We start from the raw sequence: 24,526 nt of genomic DNA on the forward strand, positions 1-24,526 counted from the left end.
CAAGGCATATAATCATTAGACTATTCAAGGTCAGTGCAAAAGACCAAATCTTAAGGTAGCTAGCAAAAAGGGCAAAATTACCTATAGAGGAAAACCCATCAGACTATCAGCAGGCTTTTTAGCAGAAAGTTCTAGCTTGTAAAGACAAGCTAGAAGAAATTAGGGTCCTATTTTTATCTCCCTTAAAGAAAAATATTGTCAGTCAAGAATTTCATATTTTGCCAAACTTAGCTCCATAAATGAAGAAATAAAATCTTTCCTAACCACAAAAATGCTAAGGATATTCAACATCACCAGACCAATCCTACAAAAAATGCTCAAAGGACCTCTAAACATGGGAATGAATCACATACTTGCTGTCATAAAAGCACACAAAAGTACAAAGCTCACAGATCCTTTAAAGCAACTACGTAATTGAAACTGCAAAGCATTGACAGAAATAAACCTCACATATCAGTATTAACGTCGAATGTAAACAGCCCAAATATGCAACTAAAAAGTCATAGATTGGCAAATTGGATACAAAAACAGGAACAAACCTTCAGCTGCTTTCAAGAGACCCATTTCACATGGAGTGACACCTATAGGTTCAAAGTAAAGGGATGGAGAAAGATCTATCATGTAAATAGAAAAACAATAAATTGCAGGGGTTGTTATTCTTAGATAAAAGAGGCTTTAAACCACCAATACTAAAAAGAAGAATAAGAAATGTATTACATGATGGTAAATGGTACTCTTCAACAGGAATATTTAATTATCCTAAAATATTTACACCAGATATCAAACCACCCGGATTTACAAAGCAATACTACTGAATCTATAAAAATAGACAGCTATATAATAATATTGAGGACTTCAACACCACCCTTACAGCATTAGACAGAAAATTGAGGCAAAAATCTAACAAATAAACCATAGACTTAAACTGGACTCTTTACCAAATAGACTTAATAGATACATACAAAATATTCCACGAAAGAACCACAGAATATACATTTTTCTCATCTGCACATGAAATATGCTCTACAATTGACCAAATCCTTTGTCAGAAAGCAAGTGTCAGTAAATTTTTAAACTTAGAAATTATATCAAGCATCTTCTTGGACCATAGTTAAATAAAATTAGAATAAATACTAAGAGGAATTCTCAAAACCATGGAAGTTTATGGAAATTAAACAACTTGTTCCTTAATAACTTTTGGTTAGAAAACAAAAAACAAAAGTAAGGCAGATATCAAATTTTTAAAATAAATGCAAATACAAATGCAACATACCAAAATCTCTGGGATACAGCAAAAGCAGTATTAAGAGGAAATTTTATAACACTAAATGCCTACATCAAAAAATAGACCTCAAATTAACAGCCTAATGTTCCACCTAAATGAACTAGAAAAACAAGGACAAATTAAACCCAAAGCTAGCAGAAGAACAGAAATAACTAAGATGAGAGTCAAACTAAATAAAACGGTTATAAATAATACAGAGGATCAATGAAACAAAAAGTTGGTTCTTTGAAAGGACAAATAAAACTGATAGACTGCTAGCTAGATTGACTAAGAAAAAAAAAGATAAGCTTCAAATAAGCACAATTAGAAATGAAAAAGGTGGCTTTACTACTGAAATCAAGAAATACAAAAGATCCTCAGAGATTACTATGAACATCTCTATGCACACATACTAGACAACCTAGAAAAAAAATGGATCAATTATTAGAAACACACACAGCCTCCCAAGATTAAACCAGGAAGAAACGGAAATACTAAAAGACAAATAATTACTTACTAATAGTAATCAGTGATAAAAACAAATCTACAACCCAAAAACGGTCCTGTACCAGACGAATTCAAAGCCAAATTCTACCAGATGTACAAAGAAGAGCTGGTGTCAATCTTACTGAAACTCTTAAAAAAAATCAAGGAGAAGGGATTCCTTTCTAACTCATTCTACAAAACCAGTATCATCCTGATCCTAAAATCTGGCAAGGACACAACAAAAAAAGTAAACTACAGGTCAATATCTCTGATGAACACAGATACAAAACTTCTCAACAAAATATTAGCAAACTGAGTCCAAGAGCACATCATAAAGACAATTCATCCTGATCAAGTGGGTTTTATTTCAGGGATGCAATTGAACATACGCAAATGAATGAATGTGATTCACTGTATAAACAGAATTAAACACAAATACCATACGATTATCTCTATAGATGTGGAAAAAGTTTTCAATAATATCCAATATCCCTTCATCATAGAAATCCTCAACAGACCATGTATCAAAGGAACATACCTCAAAATGTTAACACCATCTAGGACAAACCCATAGCCAACATCATATGCAATGGGCAACAGTTGAAAGTGAGATACCCTCTCACAACAATCAGAATGGTCATTATTAAAAAGTAAAACAAACAAACAAACAAAAACTAAACATTTTGATGAGGATACACAGATAAGGGAATGCTTATACACTGTTGTCGGGAATGTAAATTAATACAACTTTTATAAGAAACAGTATGGGAATTATTCAATGAACTAAAAATAGAACTACTAATCCACTCGGCAATCCCACTACTGGGTTTCTACCCAAATGAAACAAAAATCACAGCACTATTCCGAATAACAGAGTCATGAAATCAACTAAACAGTCCATTAATGGTAGACTGGTTAAAGATAGTGTGGTGCGTATATACCGTGGAATACACTACATCCATAAAATAGAATGAGATCATGTCCTTTCCGGCAACAGGGATGTTACTGGGGGCCTTTATTCTAAGTGAATTAATGTAGAAACAGAAAATCAAATACTGCATGCTCTCACTTATACGCGGAAGCTAAACAAAAGGTACACATGACCATAAAGATGTCAATAACAGACACTGGGGACCTCCAAATGAGGGACAGTGAAATGGGGGCAGGGGTTGAAAAACTACCTACTGGATACTATGTTCACCCAAACACCAGCATTACACAATATCCCCCTTGTAATAACCCTGCACATGTAGCCCCTGAATCTATAACTACAAGAAATAAAATTGATTGCTTGTTACTTTTAAAAATAAAATATTTCACAATCATATTTCATATAACAATCATGTTACTTACTGTAAAGGGACAGACAAATAGGTTATTGGAAACAAATGAAGAACCAGAAAGAGGATATCATAGATATCAATGATATTTTACAAATGTGACCAATAAAAAGAAATAATTTCATCAAATGATGCTGGAACAACAGCATATTTATAAGAAAAAAAGTTAACCTTTACCCGTTTCCTACTATACACAAAAAAATAGTCGAGGAAGGATGATACACATAAATATCAAAGCTTTAAATGTAAAGCCTTTAGGTAAAGCATAGGAGTATACCATCATGACCCTAGAGTGTACAATGATAACTTAAGACACAAATAATGTTAATGAAATAAGAGAAAAAAAGGTAAATTTTACTTTATCAACAGTAAATGTATCCTCTTATCAAAAGACATGTTAAGAAACCAGAAAAGCAAACCACAGACTGAGGGAAATATATTCAATGCATTTATAGAATAAAATATTTATATCTAAGATATCTGAAGAATCTCTGCTAATTTATATATAATATATAGAAAATAAATAAATACATGATTTGGAAAACAGTCCAATTTTTAAAATAAGCAAAGTTTGAACAGACATTTTATAATAGAAGAAATGTGAGTGACTATTATGCCCATGAAAAGTGCTTGATATCATTAAGCATCAGGGAAATTCATATCAAAATCAAAAAGAAACCCAATTTCACACTCACTAGGATGGTTATAACTTAAAAGACTGACAATAGGAAGTGTTTATGAGACTGTGGAGCAAGGAAAACTGGTAGATATTTCTGGGTCAAAATTTTGGCAACCACTTTTGAAATTACATATAAATATGCTTCTACAAAATGTCATGGCAATTGCATCCTTATGTATACACCAAAGGTCGCTGAAAGCATAGATCCACCAAAAGATTAGAATAAGAATGTCCAGAGTTGTTTTATTCTTATAATATTAGCCAAAAAACAAAAATAACCCAAATGTCCTTCAACTGGTGAATGCATAAACATACTGTGATACAACCATACAATAGAAAAATACTGAACAATGGAAAAAACTAACCACTAACATACACTACTCAGATAAACTTCAAAACTGTAATACTGATATAGACAGTTTATAATGTATGATTCCATTTATATGAAATTCTACAATAGGCAGAACTAATTTACAGAGATGAAAAGCAAAGCATTTGTTGCCTGAAGTGAGGAGGATAAACTGGCAAGAGGCATGGGGGAGATTTCTGGTATGATCGAAGGGCTCCATACCTAAATTGGGATGGTGGTACAACAGTGTAAACATATGCCAAAATGTGCCAGACTGTTCACTGTAGAAAAATCAAACAAATGAAAAGTAATAACCTGTATGAGATCAATTCTGAACTACAAATATGTTTACACATAATTATCAGGATCATTTAGAATCAAATTATTGAAAATAACAAAACTTCTCTGCAGATTGCAGGATACAAGATCAATATAAAAATCAGCAGTGTTCTAGCAATAGTCATTTAAAAATTAACGTGACATAAATAGTTACATATCAAGCAGTGTTCATTAAGATACGGTCACATTGATATATAGAAAATAATAACCCCAAAGTAGATCTTCCCATACAGAACATATTGTATGTGTCAGAAGAGGCATTTAGAAATCATGGTGAAAGCAGAAAGAATGGGCTATTCAAATAAACAATGTTGGACTATTTTGGTATTCACAAGGGGACGTTTAAAATAGGTTTTCACCTTCTATTCTGCACAAAAGCAAAATACATGTTGATGAAAGAACTAAATATGAGAACATACATTTTTTAAAGTAGAAGACAAAATTAGGAGCATACTTTTATGACCCAAAGGCTGATGCAATAAGCACTACACATGTTATTATCTTTATTTGAAATTAACTTTGCCCAAGAATCCCATTCCCTTTGTAGAAGCTGTCACTAAGGAAGGTGTCAATTGACTCTATAGAAATTGGGAAATTCTGAATGCTCCCTGGCCTTCCTAGAAACTTAGACTGAAGTTAAAATATGACTTCAGACATTCAAAGTGTGGATAGGATCGAGATGCAGCATGGCACCACATAACACGGAATTATGCATTAGCACTTATTATTACAGATATTTGAATATGAGAACTCTCCAAGAAAGAGCAGGGATTTGTGGAATCATATTTTCTACTTTTTGCTTTTTTTCTTTCTTTGGGTAAGGTGGTATCATTCAATATTTCTGCTTGCCAATTTAACATGAAAGAAAAGGATAGTTTTATGGTAAGTTGGGGTCATAGCTGAGTAGCCAATGTGCCTTACTAAATTTTATTACCATGAGAAATATTGGTGAACAGCTAAAATTATCTGTACGCCAACAGATAAAGATCAGGTAATTCCATACCCAATCCTGTATTTCTATTTGAACTTGACAAACTGCAAGTTCTGACATCACTGCGTCCAATTTAAACACAAAACCCTGTACTATAAAGGAAGAGTGGCTTTCCCTCTGGCAGGTTCTTTTCTGTTCAAGACAGTGCCTGCTACTCATTTATTTATTTATTTATTTTTCCTGACTCTAAGACATCGAGTCTGGGATACCAAGCAAGCTCCTTTTATTTACCTGTTTCTCCTGACCCAGAGAAAAGCGATGAATGTATGCTGCTTGCCCTTGAGAGGAGTATACATGTAGAGCAGGGATAAAGGCCCCACCTCAGAACAAGACTCTATAAAACGAAACCAGACTCTACTTCTTACTAGTTGTGTGAAGCGTGGTAAATGCCTCAGCCACTCTGTTCACTCATCTGTGAAAAGGGTATGCAATCCTACCTGTTTTCGTTGAGTTAGTGGGATTAAAATAACCAGTACATGAATAGTAATAAGAACAATACCTAACATAGAATATATCTTCCTTAACTGTTACTTCTCTGTAAAAAAAAAAAAAATTAAATTAAATTAAATTAAAATTTTAAAAAAGCCCATTTACTTTGCTTTATCGGAGAGTGTAGGATGTTTTGCATTTGATTTTTTACACCTGTATTAATACCCATTGTTGCAATACCTTCACGTTTCCCTGACGTATTTAGGATGTTTCTATAATTTTGATATTAAATTCATCAATTCATTGATTTAGAATTCATTTTATAATAATCTGTGCACAGAGAGCCTCCTTCACAACACTCTGGTATCCTTAAGGGTGCAAATTATTTCATTTCAATGCCTGTAGTGACAGGCACAGTGATTGACATGTTCACAGTTTGACAAATGAAGGGATGGGTGTCAGGGAAAGAGGCCAAGGGACCCAACACTTCAGAGCCTGGAAATACCACCTTACATTAGTGTTGTGAAAACCAAAAAGCTGGTCAGACATTTCCAAATGGCCCCTACAATTTTCCTAAGGCTTCCAGGTTGAAAAACAACTACCTGAGGTGGAATTTTTTCAGTCCAGGTGATATGATTTGAATTTGTGTCCCCACCCAAATTTCTTGTCAGATTATAATCCCCAGTGTTGGAGGAGGGGCCTGATGGGAGGAGACTGGATCATGGAGTTAGATTTCCCCTTTGCTGTTTCCGTCATAGTGAGTTCTCGTGAAATTTTTTAAATTAATATTTCCTTTAAAATGGACATGTTTATGTTTTTTACTGAGAAGGGTAGAGGGGAGGGCATTTTACTTATACATTTTAATTGGTCCCACTATTTTTTATTTTTTTTTGAGACGGAGTCTCGCTCTGTCGCCCAGGCTGGAGTGCAGTGGTGCAATCTCAGCTCACTGCAAGCTCCGCCTCCCGGGTTCCCACCATTCTCCTGCCTCAGCCTCCCGAGTAGCTGGGACTACAGGCTCCCACCACCTCGCCCGGCTAGTTTTTTGTATTTTTTTTTTTCAGTAGAGACGGGGTTTCACCGTGTTAGCCAGGATGGTCTCGATCTCCTGACCTCGTGATCCTCCCGTCTCGGCCTCCCAAAGTGCTGGGATTACAGGCTTGAGCCACAGCGCCCGGCAGGTCCCACTATTTTAAATTTTTATTTGGTCTCTTTTTGTGAGGACAAACGTATGGATTTTTAAATTAACCTCACAATCTTTGTCTTTTGACAAAATATTTCTGTTCCTTTACATTCATTTGTATAACTTTCTATATGCTTTATGCCTCCATTACTTTAATTTTATAATAGTTTACTCTAGGGTGTTGATTTATGCGTCTTGTTTTCCTTTGCTTACTTTTCCTGGGTTGTTAATGACTTTATTTCTTCACCTCACCTAGATTCTGGTCTAGAAGTTTGGCAGCTCTACTGTTCAGCTTGTGTTCACCATCTTCTCTTTAACTGTAACATACAGCTTGATATTTTGCTGATAACAAATCTATAATATATAATAGGTGAACTTCTTATCAAAAAACTCCCTACACTTTTATGCATACTTATGATAATCTGAAAACCTATATTCCATATCTTTTTTCCTGCAAAGCTTATTTTTCCCCAGATATAGTAAAACTATTATTCAATTTTCCCTTTGCACATATATTCTTAGATTCATTAAAATACTAATGCATTATAAATTTCCAATTATATTATCTATCATGTTCAGATACTCTATATATTGTGAGAATAATTCTGATTTGTATAACTCTTCATTTTCTTACTTTGAGCTCACTCTTCTGGTTGACTGAGTTTTCATCTTGTTAGAATAGGTGCGCAAGGCCGGGCGCGGTGGCTCAAGCCTGTAATCCCAGCACTTTGGGAGGCCGAGACGGGCGGATCACGAGGTCAGGAGATCGAGACCATCCCGGCTAACACAGTGAAACCCCGTCTCTACTAAAAACTACAAAAAACTAGCCGGGCGAGGTGGCGGGCGCCTGTAGTCCCAGATACTCGGGAGGCTGAGGCGAGAGAATGGCGTAAACCCGGGAGGCGGAGCTTGCAGTGAGCTGAGATCCGGCCACTGCACTCCAGCCTGGGCGACAGAGCGAGACTCCGTCTCAAAAAAAAAAAAAAAAAAAAAAAAGAATAGGTGCGCGAGAATTTTTGCCACGTAGGCTATAAACTTTATATATTTTGTCTTCTATTCATTGGGAGTGTGAATCACATATTTGATGAAGACTCAATATCTAAAATATATGAAGAATTCCTACAACCCAATAGCAAACACACACATGCACACACACACACACACAACACAACCTAATATTAAAATGGGCAAAGTATCTCAACTACATGTTGCCAAAGAAGACATACAAGTGGTCAACAAGTATATAAAAAGATGCTCAACATCATTAGTTATTAGAGTATAAATCAAAACCACATTGAAATATCACATTTCTTAGCACTGCTACTATCAAAAAGATGAAAAAGCAAGTGTTGATGAGGATGTGAAGAAAAGGTAAACCTTTTACATTTTTGTTGGAAATGTAAGTTGTACAGTCATTAAGAAAAGCAGTGTGGGGGCTATTAATCAAAAATGAAAATAGAGCTACCATATGATTCAATAATCGAACTTCTGTGTATGTATTTAAAGGCAATGAAGTCAGTACTTCAATGTGATATTCTCATTCTCATATTAATAGAAGCAATATACCCAATAGCCAAGATTTAGAAATAACCTAAATGTCCATTATTGGATGAATGGATAAAACATTATGGTGTATATGTATGTCCAGTGGATTGTGATTTGGCTGTAAAAAAGAACATCCTGCCATTTACAACATCATAAAAGAAGTTGGAAGACATTGTGCTAAATATGCCAGTGCACACAAAGAAAAATTTTGCATCATATCATTTATATGAGAAAACTAAAAAACTGCTGAACTCAGAGAAACAAAATCTAGAATGACAGATGCCAAGTGCTTGGGGTGGTGAAAATGGGAAGATGTTGGTGAAGGGGTACAATCTTTCAGATATAAGATGAATGCATTCTACACATCTGAGGTACTCTATCTGGTAGCTACAGTTAATAACAATGCATTGTATCCAGTAAATCTGCTGAGAGTAGCTCTTAAGTGTTTTCACTGCCAAAAAAGGAACTATTTGAAGTGATATGTATGTTAGTTTGTGAGAATCATCATACAACATATATTTATATTAAAACACCATGTTATGCACTTAAATATATAGATCTTAACTTGTCAATCATACCTCAATAAATTCAGAGACAAAAAAAGAACATGTTAATGAAAATGATTGGGATACCACTAGGGAATCCAAGTGGGAGTAGTAAAACCAGTGAATTGTAGAACGCTACTCTAATGAATAGAGCAAGGTGTAGTTACTTAGCCTCTCTCTTACTGTTTAACATCAGTTAATAAATAAACTCTGATAAATGAATTGTTCATGTGGACAGATACAACATTTTTAAAAAGGAACAATATTATTTTTCTGAAGATAAATTTGCTAGACAAATTCTCTTTGACTACTCAGCATCCCTTCTGTATTTTTCTGTCTGCAATCCTGAATATTATAGGGTGATACTCCTCTGTGTTGCTGTCAGTACAAGGTATTTAGGTTATTGTGCTCTCTTAACTACATCCAGCCTTTGAAATTAAGCTATTGATGTAAACCTATGACAATTTTCCCATCATATTCTCCTAGAGAATGCACTTGCTTCAGTGTGAGTCAGTAATTTAAGTTCAATCAGTTAAACAACCATATGTTTTCCAGGAATTCTAGAAAAAAAATTTTCCTCTCCTCCTAATTTATGGAATTTTAACATGGAAGGATGGAGACTCAGGACATACTGTCATTGTTTTACCAGTAGGGTAAAGAGGCTAACTGAAAATGGGACAACAATGAGTAAGAAAAATGACAAAAGGAGAATATAAGTAACTAGATTTTGATAAACATGCTCAAGACCCTGATTCCAGCATTGCCTGCAAATGGACAACCACTGGGAATGTTAAATCACGTAAATCTATAAATCTCCTTCTTTTTATTTATCTAATTTTAAAAATATATTTTATATTTTCAGTGAAATGAAAGTTAGCTGATAAAATAATATATTAATAAAAGCCTCTTCATGTAGAACAGTAAGAAAGGAGGGAGGGAAGGAATAAAGAAAGGAATGAAGGAAGGAGGGAAGAGAACAGGGAAGGAGGGAAGGTTGGGAAGGAGTGGAGGAGAGAGGGACAGAGGATCAACAAATAAACTATAAATAGAGGAGAAAAAAGAAACAAAAATTGTGCCAACCACTAAGTTGTGTGAGTGAACACATATTTTAAGAAACAACAAACAAACACTTAAAGCTTAAACACTTGGCACCTCAATTAATAAATAAATTTCCAATGTTCCTAAATATAAAACCATTAGAGAAGAATGTTATTTCTCCAAAAAAAAATCAAGAAATTCAACAAAATTTCACTTATAAATACATCAGAATTCCTAAAAGAATCTAACTGAACCCAAAAGCTGTCTGAAAAACAGGTAAAAGCAAGAGATTGGAAGGTGGGGATTAACAAAGAACAATATGATTTGCTGTTCCCAAAATGGAAACCTATTATTAAATCAGAGTGATGAGAACAGTATAATATTCACTCACAATTAAAAAGTAGATTGAACTCATACTAGTGGGCCCAGAAATCAAACTACAAATATATGGCAATGTATCATGTGTTCAGTATGGCATTTCATAATGGTAGATATGAAATACAAAACTCAATATATTATTGGAGCCAACTGGTAAGGTTCAGAAAAAAATCAAAAGTCAGATCCATATATTTGTTATTTTTTAAAAGTAAGATGGAGTAAAAAGCAATATATTTTTATTATAAGAAATTATTATATAGAGAGTATTGCTACAAAGAATGAATAAAGAAGCATGTCCTGAGGATAATACAAAATCTGGAAACCACCAAAAAATGGAAAAAATACATGTGACTTCCTGCACCTAAAAAAAAAAAAATGAGTGATGAAAATAATAAATAACTGAACAACAAGTACATCGACACTGTTTTCACGTATAGGAAGACTTAAGTTATCTACATGTCTACACTGTCCAAAGTGACCTATAGATTCAATGTGATTTCTATAAAAATTTCAGCATATTTTTTCACAGAAATGGTAAAACTGATCTTCAAATTCATATGGATTTGGAAGATAAAATAGGTAAAATATTGTTGAACAAAGTATTAGGGCTCACACTTTCCTACTTCAAAGCTACTCAAAACCCACAGTAATTAAAAAGGATGGTACTGACATAAGGACAGACATATAGACCAATGTATAGAATAAACCACTCAGAAATAACTTCTCACATCTATGGTCAATTGATTTTCAACAAGAATTCCAAAGAAAGACAGGGTATTCTTTTAAATAAATGATGCTGGGAAAAGGGGATATCTACATGCAAAATAATGAGCTTGAACTTTCACTTCACACCATATATTAAAACTAACACAAACTGTATCAAATACATAAACTGAAGAGCAAAAATTACAACACTTCTAGGAATAAACAGTGAGAAAAACACCTTTATAACCTTGGTTTTGGGAATGGGCACGGTGGCTCACCCCTCTAATCCAACACTTTGGGAGGCTGAGGCAGGAGGATTGATTGAAGCCAGCAGTTTGAGATCAACTCAACAATACAGTAAGACCTCACCTCTACAAAAAGAAAAAAAAAGAAATAATTAAAAAAAACCCAAAATATTAGCTGGGTGTGGTAGTATGTTCCCAATGGCCCCAGCTACTCAGGAGGCTGAGACAGGAGGATCACTTGAGCTGGGGAGGTCAAGATTGCAGTGAGCTGTCATCCTGCCACTGCACTCCAGCCTTGGAGACAGAGCAAGACCCTACCTTATAAAGAAAAAACAAACAAACAAACAAAAGCAAACCAAACCAAACAAAAAAACCTCATTGGTTTTGGCAATGATTTTATGGTTGCAACACCAAAATCACAGGCAACAATAAAATAAAATAGGTAATTTAGACTTCATCAAAAATAAGAACTTTGAGCATCAAATAATGTTGTCAAGACAGTGAAAAGACAAGCTACACACTAGAAGAAAATATTTAGAAATTATATATTTATATTATAAGAGTTTTATAACTGAAATACTTTTTTATATTTATAACTCAATAACAAAGAAACAACCCAGTTTAAAAACGGGAGAAGAATTTGAATAGACATTTCTCCAGAGAAGATATACCAATAGCCAATAAACATGTGAAAACATGTTTAACAATACTCGTCATCAGGAAAATACAAATCAAAATCTCAGTGAGATAACACTCTACACCGACAAGAATAGCTGTTACAAAAAGAGAAAGAAAAGAAAAAGTGTTTGGGTAATGATGTGGAGAAACTGTAACATACACATTGATGGTGGGAATGTAAAATGGCACAACTGCTGTGGAAAACAGTTCGTCACTTCCTCAAAACGTTATACTCAGAACTACCTTATGACTCAGCAGTGTCACTCCTAGGTGCATATCTAAAGTAACTGAAAGCAGGGGCTTGAAGAACTAATGTTATGCCAATATTCATAGTAGCATTATTCACAATAATCAAAAGGTAGAAAGCAGCCCAAATGTCCATTAACAAATGGGTAAACAAATTGTGACGTATACAGAAAATTGGATATTACTATCAGTCATAGAAAGAAATAAAGTTTTGATATGTTACAACATGGATAAATCTTAAACACATTGTGCTAAGTGAAAGAAACCAGATATGTAAAGACAAATAGCATATTGATTCCATTTTTATGAGGTACCTAGAACAGGCAAATTTGCCTGTTCTAAGTAGAATAGAGGTTATCAGGGCATGAGGGTAGTTAAAAATGGAGAGGTACTATTCAATAGGTCAGATTTTATTTTGGGGTCAATGACAAGTTTTGGGTAGGGAAAATGGTGATGATTACAAAACACTGTGAATGTTTCAATGGTACTGAGGTGTACACTTACAAATGGTTAAAATGATAAATATCTTGCTATATATATTTCAACACAATAACAGGAACTATATTATAAGCAAAATTTATTTTAAAAAGATAACTGACAAATTGAAATAAAATATTTTAGTTTATATAAAAGGCAATAGCTAAGATCAAAAATATATTTTAACAGTATCATATATCAATAATTAAAATGTAAATATGTAAATAATATACAATTATTTTTAAAATAAAATATCATTAACCAGTAAATGTATAAAAATATGCCCAACTTCATTAGCAATTGAGGCAATAAGAATCAAAACAATGGCCAGATTAAAGAAAAAAAAAAGAATATTTCAAGTATTTGTATATGTAAAAATAATATATTTATATACAGTTCACAATAGTATACATTGAAATAACAATTTTGGAAGCAATTTGGCAGTTTCTAAAACAACAACAACAAAAGCAAATTAATACACATTCATCCAGCAATTCTAGGTAACTATTTTACAAAAATAAATTTGTATAAGAAAATGTTCATTGTAACTTCTTTATTTTGAAGGTGGAGTCTCATTCTGTCACCCAAGCTGGAGTGCAATGGCACTATCTCAGCTCACTGAAATCTCCATCTCCCAGGTTCAAGCGATTCTCCTGCCTCAGCCTCCCAAGTAGCTGTGATTACAGGCGCCCACCACCATGCCTGGCTAATTTTTCTATTTTTAGTAGAGACGGGGTTTCACCATGTTGGCCAGGCTAGTCTCGAACTCCTGCATCAGGTGATCCACCTGCCTTGACCTCCCAAAGTGCTAGGATTACAGATGTGAGCCACCACGCCCGGCCCACTGGAGCATTCTTAAGAAGAACAAAAACACTGACTATAATAATCTGAGGTTCCATCATCAGAAAAAGAAAAAAAAAAATCTGTGAAAGGTTCTGAAATTCACATAGAAGAAATAGGGAGTCTATTTTTCACACTATCTAGGTTATGTCTGTCTGTCATTGACTTTGAAAAATTTTGTAAATTGTAGAAAACTGGAAGTACTAGATATGATTCATTTACTTAGAAATGCAAATGATTTGAGACCACTGGAGCTGTCTATATTGGCCAATATTTGTAGATATTTATACATTTTTTTTTTTTTTTTTTTTTTTGAGACGGAGTCTTGCTCTGTCTCCCGGGCTGGAGTGCAGTGGCCAGATCTCAGCTCACTGCAAGCTCCGCCTCCCGGGTTCCCGCCATTCTCCTGCCTCAGCCTCCCGAGTAGCTGGGACTACAGGCGCCCGCCATCTCGCCCGGCTAGTTTTTTGTATTTTTTAGTACAGACGGGGTTTCACCGTGTTAGCCAGTATGGTCTCGATCTCCTGACCTCGTGATCCGCCCGTCTCGGCCTCCCAAAGTGCTGGGATTACAGGCTTGAGCCACCGCGCCCAGCCTATACATTTATTTTGAAGTATTTAATTGTGCATGTACATGTTTGTGTATGTGTTGTGTGCATGTATATGTATTGAATTACTTGAATCAGTTGTAACATCTCTGTGGTTTCATTACTTGATGACCTAAATTAAATTTCTGACAAGTTATTACTTTGTATTTCTGTGATAATCATTATATTACCTTTTAATTTTTTTATTTAACACCATAATTAGGAATATATTAAAATATATTATTGTTCCATCTATATTAGTGAATACCACAGGAATTAACAGAAATAAGTCTGAGCCATGTGTTCTATTATGGGAAGTTCTTTGAGAAATACTATTAATTTAATAATTTGCAACAATAAATACAATTCTATCTTAAATTTTGCATATGTAGAAAAATATGCACTTATTCTGTAAACTGTTAACTAAGACTAGTGTATGATTTTTCATCCAAGCTGACATAATTCTGTGAATCTAAAATATCTCCATTACTTTACAGCAGATGAGCAGGTTTAAAGTTGGCATACATGATCATTTAATTCCTAAGAATTGTTACTTCTGGGAAAGAACACAGAATTTATTTTTTTGTTATCCTAATATTTTGTCTTAACAATAAAAATATATTTAACACCTCTACAGAATAAAGTAAAAAGAAATACAAGCAATACAAAAACATCTGTAATTGGCTGAGCTAAAAATATACTGTGAAATACAACTTTGATTATGGCTAATGGGTCAAATATTTAACAATGAGGATTGATTGTAAACAAATTATGGAACAAGTGTGAGATAACCTGTTTGTTGGCTTTTAAAATTACATTTTCAAAAATGCGTATTTACAGATATTAGGGAAACAGGAGCCTAGGAGAGCAGGGTGACACCATTGTGAAATCAACTCCATCTGAAAACTAGCGAGGTATGTTCCTTCCCAGCCACAACCCATGGTCCTAAGATGTACATAGCTAAGGAAGCAGGCTGGTAATCCCTGCAAAGACACACTCCTACAACAACAGGAAGTCCAGATATCCCAATACCCTCAACAATATGTGCTTTGAAAATAATTATGGTTATGCTTTGATGTATTCACTTATGAAACTGTCAAGCATAAATTTATTTAAATAAATACAATAATGACATCATTCTCAGCAAACTAACACAGAAACAGAAAACCAAACACCGCGTGCTCTCACTCATAAGTGGAAGCTGAACAATGAGAACACATGGACACAGGGAGGGGATTATCACACAGGAGGGCCTATTGGGGGATGGGGGGCAACGGGAGGGAGAGCATTAGGACAAATACCTAATGCATGCAGGGCTTAAAACCTAGATGGCAGGTTGACTGGTGCAGCAAACAAACCACCATGGAACATGTATACCTAGGTAATAAATCTCCACGTCTGCATATGTATCCCAGAACTTAAAGTTAAAAAACGTGGGGGGGGGGGGCGCGATATGCCCAAAAAAGTTTTAAAAATATAAAAATGAAATAAACAATAGAACAATAAATTTTGCCATGCTGTCTGCTCACCCTCATGTAGTCACAGCTTGGTTTAATCTTTACATAGAAACAAGACTGCTACGTAAGAACAAAACAAAGACAGTGCATTAATCCACATGCTTCCTGAGGATATCCTACTCTGTAATGACAGAGCTTTCAATAAACTGTCTCTTCTCACTGCACTCTGTGGCTTGCCTTGAATTACTTCCTGTGCGAGATCCAAGAACCCTCTCTGGGAATCTGGATTGAGATCCCTTCTTCCAGTAACATAGGGGGAAGATATTCAGTCTATAATTTTTTTAAAAAAAAAGCAATATATAAACAACATAGAAACAGTGTCATTCTAACTAAAAATGTGGAGGAAAATGGCATAACTGGGTCTAAATGAACAATATGTTGTATGTATTATCCTCTTTACATTTACCAACATTTCGGCACTGCTCATTTATCTCCATTTCAATAAGAAAACACACACACACACACGAAACACCACATTGTTATTTGATGCTAAGGCTATGGCAGCTGTCTTGTTTATAATCCAGAAGTTTGTATGCCTAAACCATTGGCCAAATAAAATAATTCACCAACTTCAATAATCCAGACAAATATACTAAAGAGAAGGAGACGTAGGAACAGCAATGTAAACACTTATTGCATACTCTGGGCCAAGAACAAGGAGTTTACATATCTGACAAGGCTTTTAAGCCTGTCACAAGATGTTTACATGTATCTTGCAAAGGATACTGAAAATTCTATAGTGAAAGAGAACTATGAGTAGTAATGAGTAATCTGTAGCTTCTAACTGCTCTAAGGATGACTTTCAGTGAATTGTTCTCCTGTTTGAAACAGCCTACTAATTCCCTAGGGATACAGACAGACAAGGTTAAAATTCTTCAGCAGCTTTCCCAAGCTGTCACTCAACATCTGAACAACTTTGTTGATAGAGGGCTCCTTACCTTTGGAAATAGGTTTATTTTTTGATAGCTGTTACAGAAAGAACTATATTTATCTCCTGATAGATTTCTCCTCATTTATCCTTGCAAAAAGGTTCATCCAACTTTAAATAATTGAAAACCGATGTCTTTCCCTGTCCAAGTTAAATACCCTCTCTTCCGTTTGAGAACACTTTGTTCATTCCATATCTTCATCCAGGGGTATATTCATTCTTCTCGTCCAAGTCAAGTTTTTTGTTCTAATTCCTGGAGGAAAGATTCCCTGATGTCCATGCACCACTCTGATTCAGTCACTTACTCACAGAGCATCCAGCTCTCACCCTTTTATAGTATTTGCCAGGTTGCATTATAATTGTCAGATTGTCGAGTCTCAAACTGTGAGGTCCTCAGAAGCAATCTCCGTGTGTTTTCTTTTTTATTTTCCATGCAAAAATACCTCATATGTGTTTCCATTCCTGGTGTTGATGGAATGGACCTTTGGAATGGGTGCCAAGCCTTAAAAAGCAAACCATCCATAAAAAGCAATCCCTCCACAAAAATAACATGCTTTTCTTCCTGGGAATGTCTACCACCAGGGGACAGCATTCAACAATTAAGACTTTCCTTCACTTCTCCAAATTATGAGTGTCCCTACTAGTCAAACTTGGCATTGATTATTAAAGAATGTAACCAAATGATATGGGCAGCTGCGCTTCCCAAGCCTACCACTAAAGGACAAGTTGCATCAATGTGACATCTGGACTTAGTTGTACTGAATACTCTGTTGAATATGCCTGGAGAAATGCTCACCATTTCCCTCCCCAGCTCCCAGAATGTATACCAATAACCAAAGTGAAAGCAAATGTATGTAGTTCAGCACTTGTGCTCTGGTGTGGATTTTACAGCTTCTGTGTGTCCAGAATCATGTTTCAAAGAAAATACTGACAACTACTGTTGGGGTGAAAGTAGTTCTGAATAGGTGTAGGAAAAAGAAATCTCATTTGGTAGTTGGAACTCAAAAATATGAGTGATATCAATTACAGATGTTGGTTTATATTCAAGGATTAAAGATGGTGAATGTTCATATTCTGAGATTCTTCAGGGACTTAACAGTTGTGCTTTCCCAGAGATTCTCAATTAGCAGGATGCGATAGGAAGAGGCCAGTGTGGGTTCTTAGCATGCCTGGGGGGAAATGTATCTAGTTACGGGGATTTTTAATCTGTGCTAGTGATTTATCAATACAACCTAACCAAATGCTTTATTAATTCAGAAGGTGTCATGGCTTTAATTTACTTTGTATCTTTTACTGCTCAGGCCAAATACTTTACTAATCATCACATGTGTTTCAGCGATTGAAGCATACATTAAAATACTTGACAGGCTGCCCATTAATCTACACATTGCAGCCCACTGTGCACTTTGCTGATGGAATTTCACATTTTATAGAGCCGTCTTTGAATTTTGATGATTTGGTTCAATATTGCCTGCAGAGAACTTGCCTTCTTGGGGGATGTATTGCCTATTAAAAGTGACATGCTAGGGTGATTGGGATGTGTTTTGATTTAACAATTCAGTTTATAATTGTATACACTCCACTAATCACAAAGCTTTCCCTGGTGAAACGGACTTCAGCTCCTGTGTGTTTGTGCTGTAAAAGAGCTTTCTTTCTTTCATTTTTAGATCCCAGAATGATGCAAACATCTTCTTAAAGCCAAAATGAATAATATTTATAAAACAGTTGAAACTTTTGGAACATTTTTTTTCTTCTTAAAAGTAAAATATCTCTACTTTTACCAAGCTAAGCTAAAAATATAAAAAAGCAGTCTTCCAAGACTGGAAGTCACAGACAAAGAAAAGCACTCAGAGTAAAATTCTGAGAACAGGCTCTAGAAGATTCTAGGTGCTAGAATTAGATAATCAACAACATTATTACCAGCTTACCTGTCTTCAGTATACTCCCAGATAAATTCATGAGCTGCATAAGAACCAATGAAACAGCCTTATTTAACCTCTTTAAAATTGTAATGCCTACTAAAATTTTGAATTCTCATCAACCCTTTTCTTTTCAAATCAATGTAAACTTAATTTTGCATTTGAACCACAGAGAGCCCTCTGTAGTGGACATAAATATTGATTCAATACATATTTCTCAAGCTCCCTACTTTATATTAATCATTGGGAATCCACTGTCCTCCAGGCAGTGGTTGGAAAGCACACATGAGAAGTTGAGAAGCAAACAGTTTCTCAGGAGTCCGAGTATGAATTCTTCAGTATATTCAGTGTAGTGGAATAGGCAAACAGTGCTTGAGGGAAAGTAGTATGAGCAAAGGATACTGAATGTATGAGCTGTAGACCTGGAGCCTTTTAACTTGTCCTGTAATCTCAGCCCTACAATCACAGAGCTATGTGGCCCAAACAAAATTTTGAAATCTGTTTCCTTATCTATGCATTAAGTCACTGAAGTCCAGCTCAGAGACTGTATGACAAGTAAATGATAAGAGTAGTAATATAAATATGGTGTCTGTTATATATTGGGTACTTCAAAGTCACTGTGATAATAGATGTGATTGTTAGTAACATTATTGTAAAGAGAGTAAGAGAAAGGAGAGTTTAGAGGACATCTGAGTAGCCAGATGAAGCGTCATGGAAGAGATAGGCCTAATTTGGACTTTGAGTGGACAAGTTACTTAAGTGAATTAAAGATGATTCTGATCAAATGGAGAGAAAAGCAGATCTGGAGCCATGAGAGTAAGACGGTGCATGATGTGTGGGGTGTAGAGCGTGTGTGGGTTCTTGGGAATTGCTGGCCTTTATGAGGGATGTCTTCTCAGAATACGGGCTACAGCAATATACAGAGCATCTAAGTAGCAGAGTCTCAAATTTAGACTCAGAACATGCTGGTGTAGTAAGATCAGGTTTCAGGTGAATTACAAACCTTTTCTTACTAAAAACAGTTAAGATATTGACATTTTTTATGATTGACTTAATGAGAAAATTAAAACGAAGTTGTAGGGACTTTGTCATATAACTCTCCTAAATTACTATTAAAATTATAACAGAAAAAGAAAAAATAAATAAATAACAGATATTTTTGGACAGAGGGATGGGGGCATGGACACGAGGGTATGTGGACTACTGTATTTTATTGTTAACAAGTCTGTTTCATTTGAATGTCACACAAATACATTATTTTTATACAAAACTAAACAAATGAACAGATAAATACAGAATTGTTTACCACAGTAGTGTCGTTCTCAGGAATGTATAATTGGATGCTGATATGGTTTGGCTGTGTCACCCCCGCAAATCTTACCCTGAATTGTAGTTTCTGTAATCTCCAGGTGTCATGGAAGGGAGCTGGCGGGAGGTAATTGAATCATGGGGGCAGTTACCTCCATGCTGTTCTCATGATAATGAGTGAGTTCTCACGAGATTTTATGGTTTTATAAGGGTCTTTTCCCCCTTTTGCTCCACACTTCTTCTTGCCACCATGTGAAGAAGGACGTGTTTGCTTTCCCTTCTGCCATGACTGTAAGTTTCCTGAGGCTTCTCCAGGCACGCTGAACAGACAGTCAATTAAACTTCTTTCCTTTATAAATTACCCACACTTAGATATGTCTTTAATTAACAATGTGATAATGAACTAATACAGATATGATTTCTTTGAGGAAGAGTTATAGCCAGTTATGAGATGCACGGCATAAGCCTGAATATGTCCATGGAAAAGTGTCTCACTTACGTTTTTCATTCTTTGTGTGTTACAGGGGAAAAAAGGCAATCATGATTGTGGTTCATAGCAACAATCCATACACTCAACATTTATACTGAAAGCATGAAGAATGCATTTCCTTTAGCAGACAAAGATTGTTCCACCATATTAAAGAAAGAGCATTAGGTAAGGATATTCTTGGTAGGAAAATTACCAGACTTTGTGACCTTTCTTGCTTCTTAAGAAAAAAAAAAATTACTTGTTACTATTCTGAAATTGTTGAAATCTATTTTTATAATCTTCTATATCACATCATATATGTCTACACACAAACACACATAGATACACAAACACCATTTCAAATGGAAAACTAAACTGAAATCCTTGAAATCATACAGACATCCTTACTCTTATACATTTCAGGTCATGGCTTCACAAAATGAGTATCAATAATATGAGTTCTTCCATAAACTAGTGAATCAACAGACCTGTCAAAAGAGCTTAAGTGATTGCCCAGATGTGCAATGTATTATACTGTGTGCCACACCTTTGACCAGATAAGGTTTATGACAGGCCACAAAGAACATTTCCCAGATTAAAATCTAAAGCAGCTTATTTGGGGGAAAAATAAACCTTATAGAGTAACATAAAAATCCATCCTTCCGCCTTCCCAAGTGCTGCTGCCTATGTGACAGTGTCCTATACTTGACTCAGTCTCAGTCTATCACCTTACAGTAAAAAGCTTTCTCAAATGCAAACCTTGTCAGTCTGCTACTCAAAGTCTAATTACCCAGGGTTCTTGGTTTCATGAATCTGGCTAGCTTAAACAACATAATAATTGATGATAAGTGTTGGTTACATTCCTTATCCAATTAATGGAAGAGACTGAAGAAAGGTAGGTAGAAAGGTAGAAAAATGGGTGACACCCAGAGCTTCTCTGTTGGACAAGAAGCAGGCAATGCCATAACTTATTTTAGGAGGAACAATCTAGCCTGTATGTCACCACTGATACCTTACTAGCTAGCTGCCACCAATAGTAGAGACTGATACAATGTCTATGAATCCCAAATACACCATTACCTTTGTGTCTTTATATTGACAGTCAAAGCTCCAGTATGGTGGGTCTGTTTGATCAAAGGGGGTATCTCTGCATGCACTGCTTCTGTGTCATGGTATAAGCAGTGGTTCCCATCAGTATTATACATAATGGGTGTACTAGTTCATTCTCACACTGCTATAAAGATACTACCCGAGACTGGGTAACTTATAAAGAAAAGAGGTTTAACTGACTCACAGTTATGAATGGCTGGGGAGGCCTCAGGAAACTTACAATCTTGGCAGAGGGCAAAGGGGAAGCGAGGCATATCTTACATGGTAGCAGGAGAGAGACAGCGTACAAGGAAACCCGCCAGTTTTAAACCATCAGATCTCATGAGAACTCCTTATCACAAGAACAGCATGGGAGAAACCGCCCCCATGACCCAGTCACCTCTACCAAGTCCCTCCCTTGACACATGGGGACTACCATTCTAGATGAGATTTGGGTGGGGTCACAGAGCCAAACCGTATGAATGGGGAAGAAGTCACCATTTACGAGGAGCTAGATGATAGAATGAATGAATGAATGGATGAATGGACTCTCCAATGTTTTTTTTTTTTTTTTTTTTGACATTCAAATGATTTTAAAGCTTTCCAGTGCTTTTCTCAGAAGCTTAAGCTTCTTTGCTTGGCCAATAAGGTTCCTCCTATCATAGTCATGGCTTATGTCTCTACTCATGTCTCCCAACATATCTTCCAAGTTCAAATTCCAGAATCAAATAATAATTTTATGGCTTAAATCTTAGAACTAGTCTTCTAGGATTTTTTGTCGCACATTTCGCCTTTGACTCTGCTGACCACTTCAAAGACTGACATTCTGGAAACCTTTGCCATAAATAGCTATGCTACTTTATTTATCAGAATAAATGCTCTCTAAATATTCTCTCCAGACTCAAAACCAAAAGTGGCTAATTTTTTCCTTAAATAGTTTTAACCTTCTAATTACTGCTTAAATTTCATTTTACATTAAAAGGTATCTTAAGTTCACCATTAGACTATAGAATTGACTATTGTATAATAGTGCCCTCCAAGAAAATTATTAGCAGTGAAATATTTTGCAGACTTAGAAATGTCTTTAATATTTTGCTGATCATATCAGTTATTTTTCCTTTTAAGAATGGCAGCTAAATCTCCATATGTGAAAAATTGGTATATAGTTTAATAAACATGAACCCAGAATTGAATAGAGATTCTTTGCAAAGCAGTAAGTAGCAGCAAACTGATCTTTCCTTCCTAGCAAAAAGTCAAGTAGGGTATATGCATGATGTGGTCAAAATAAAAGACTTCATTAGTTTCATAAAAGACACTAGGGCAAAAATAGACATGTTGGAAAAAGACTAAGATTCCATTCTTAATTGATTCTCAGTAAGATTAATTTAAAGAAGTTTTACTAGGTAGAATGAGCCATGACTGCCTAGAGTGATATTTTTAGTTCCAAGGAAGCATTCCAAGTGTGGAGCTGAATGAGCAAAGATACTGAGAATGAGAATCAATTTCCTGATCCTTATTACCATGTTACATTCTCAGCTATTTTTTTCCTAACCTCTAGTAAGGGACTTAGAAAAGGTTTTGTGTTTGTAGCCTAGACTTTCTTGGGTTCACTAACAAAAACAGAAACAAACCAAAACGAAACAAAAATATCATCTTCTGAATAAGAGTTAATTGCTTATTCTCCTGTCATCTCAAAATTCTCATTCAATGCCTTTCAGTATTTTCTTCTGTTTTACACCATAGTTTAAAAATTCTGACCCAACCATGTTTTCTAACAATATCTTCTCTGTCAAATGTATACAGCAGTACCAACTTAGTAGAGTTTTGGCAAGATCAATTTTAGTCCTCTGTGCAAATCACCTAGCACTCTACCTCACACATAGTAGGGGCCTATGATACTATCTCCAGTCCCCTACCTTCCACTCTATTCAGACACCTTCTTGATTAAAGATAAAGTCATATGTTGTCTTCTGTCCCCTGCAGGAATAGAAACAATATTTTGCCAATGGTAGGAATTCTAATCTCTCCCAATCTCAGCATTTTATAAATGAGGAAACTGAGGCCTAAAGTCATACAATGATTGAACTAAAATAACAAGCGAATGGCTGACCCAAGTCTTGGACATGTGCTTTTCTGGCAACTAAATAATTGTTTATAATTAATAAAATAATTTATTAAAAACCATTAATGCATGCTATGAGAACATTTCTTCTCCTTGTTGTCTTAGTAATATTCTTGTAAGCAGAGTAGTAGTTCATCTCCTTATCTTGAATTTTTGTTACCTTAGGAATATTCATGTGTCCTAGCAAGTGGTGAAGACTTTTTTCCTGCCTTCACTAGTTGACTAGTTTGAATGGTTACTTCTGTGACTCACACCTAGGCCACCATGATGTATCAGAAATAAGGAGTAATTGCCAGTACTTATTAGGAAGGTACAATATTATCCTGTTCAAGTGGTGTTGCACAAATAAAGATCAGTGTTTAATACTTTTCATTGAATAACCAGTAAGTCAGGTATATGTAATTACTTCTACCTCTGTGGACAAGATAATTTAAACATCTTTGAGTTTTAATCTCTTCAGTTGAACCTGAAAAACAGAATTATAATTTCATCTAATAATTAAGAAGAAAAAAATTAAAATAATGTGTTGTAATATACCCTATTACACACTGTAGAACATTGTACAAACTCAGTTAATGACCTGATCATTTTCCTTCCCACATAAGCCCCATATAAGCCTCATTTGGCTGCAGAGATTCCTTGTAACTGTACAAAAGACGGAATAGTTAAGGGATGAATCAGAAAATAATTTCAACTTGAGAATTTTCCTAAATATCACCAAATCAAAATAAGTAATTTTACTGTTGCAGATATTATCTGTAGTGTATTCACACACCTGATATAAAATAACTTCTCTAGGATACATGTCTTCCTCTTTTCACTATTCGAGCA

The sequence above is a fragment of the Trachypithecus francoisi genome, unplaced genomic scaffold, assembly GCF_009764315.1.
Source record: "Trachypithecus francoisi isolate TF-2019V2 unplaced genomic scaffold, Tfra_2.0 Lachesis_group13, whole genome shotgun sequence".
Taxonomy (NCBI): Eukaryota; Metazoa; Chordata; class Mammalia; order Primates; family Cercopithecidae; genus Trachypithecus; species Trachypithecus francoisi.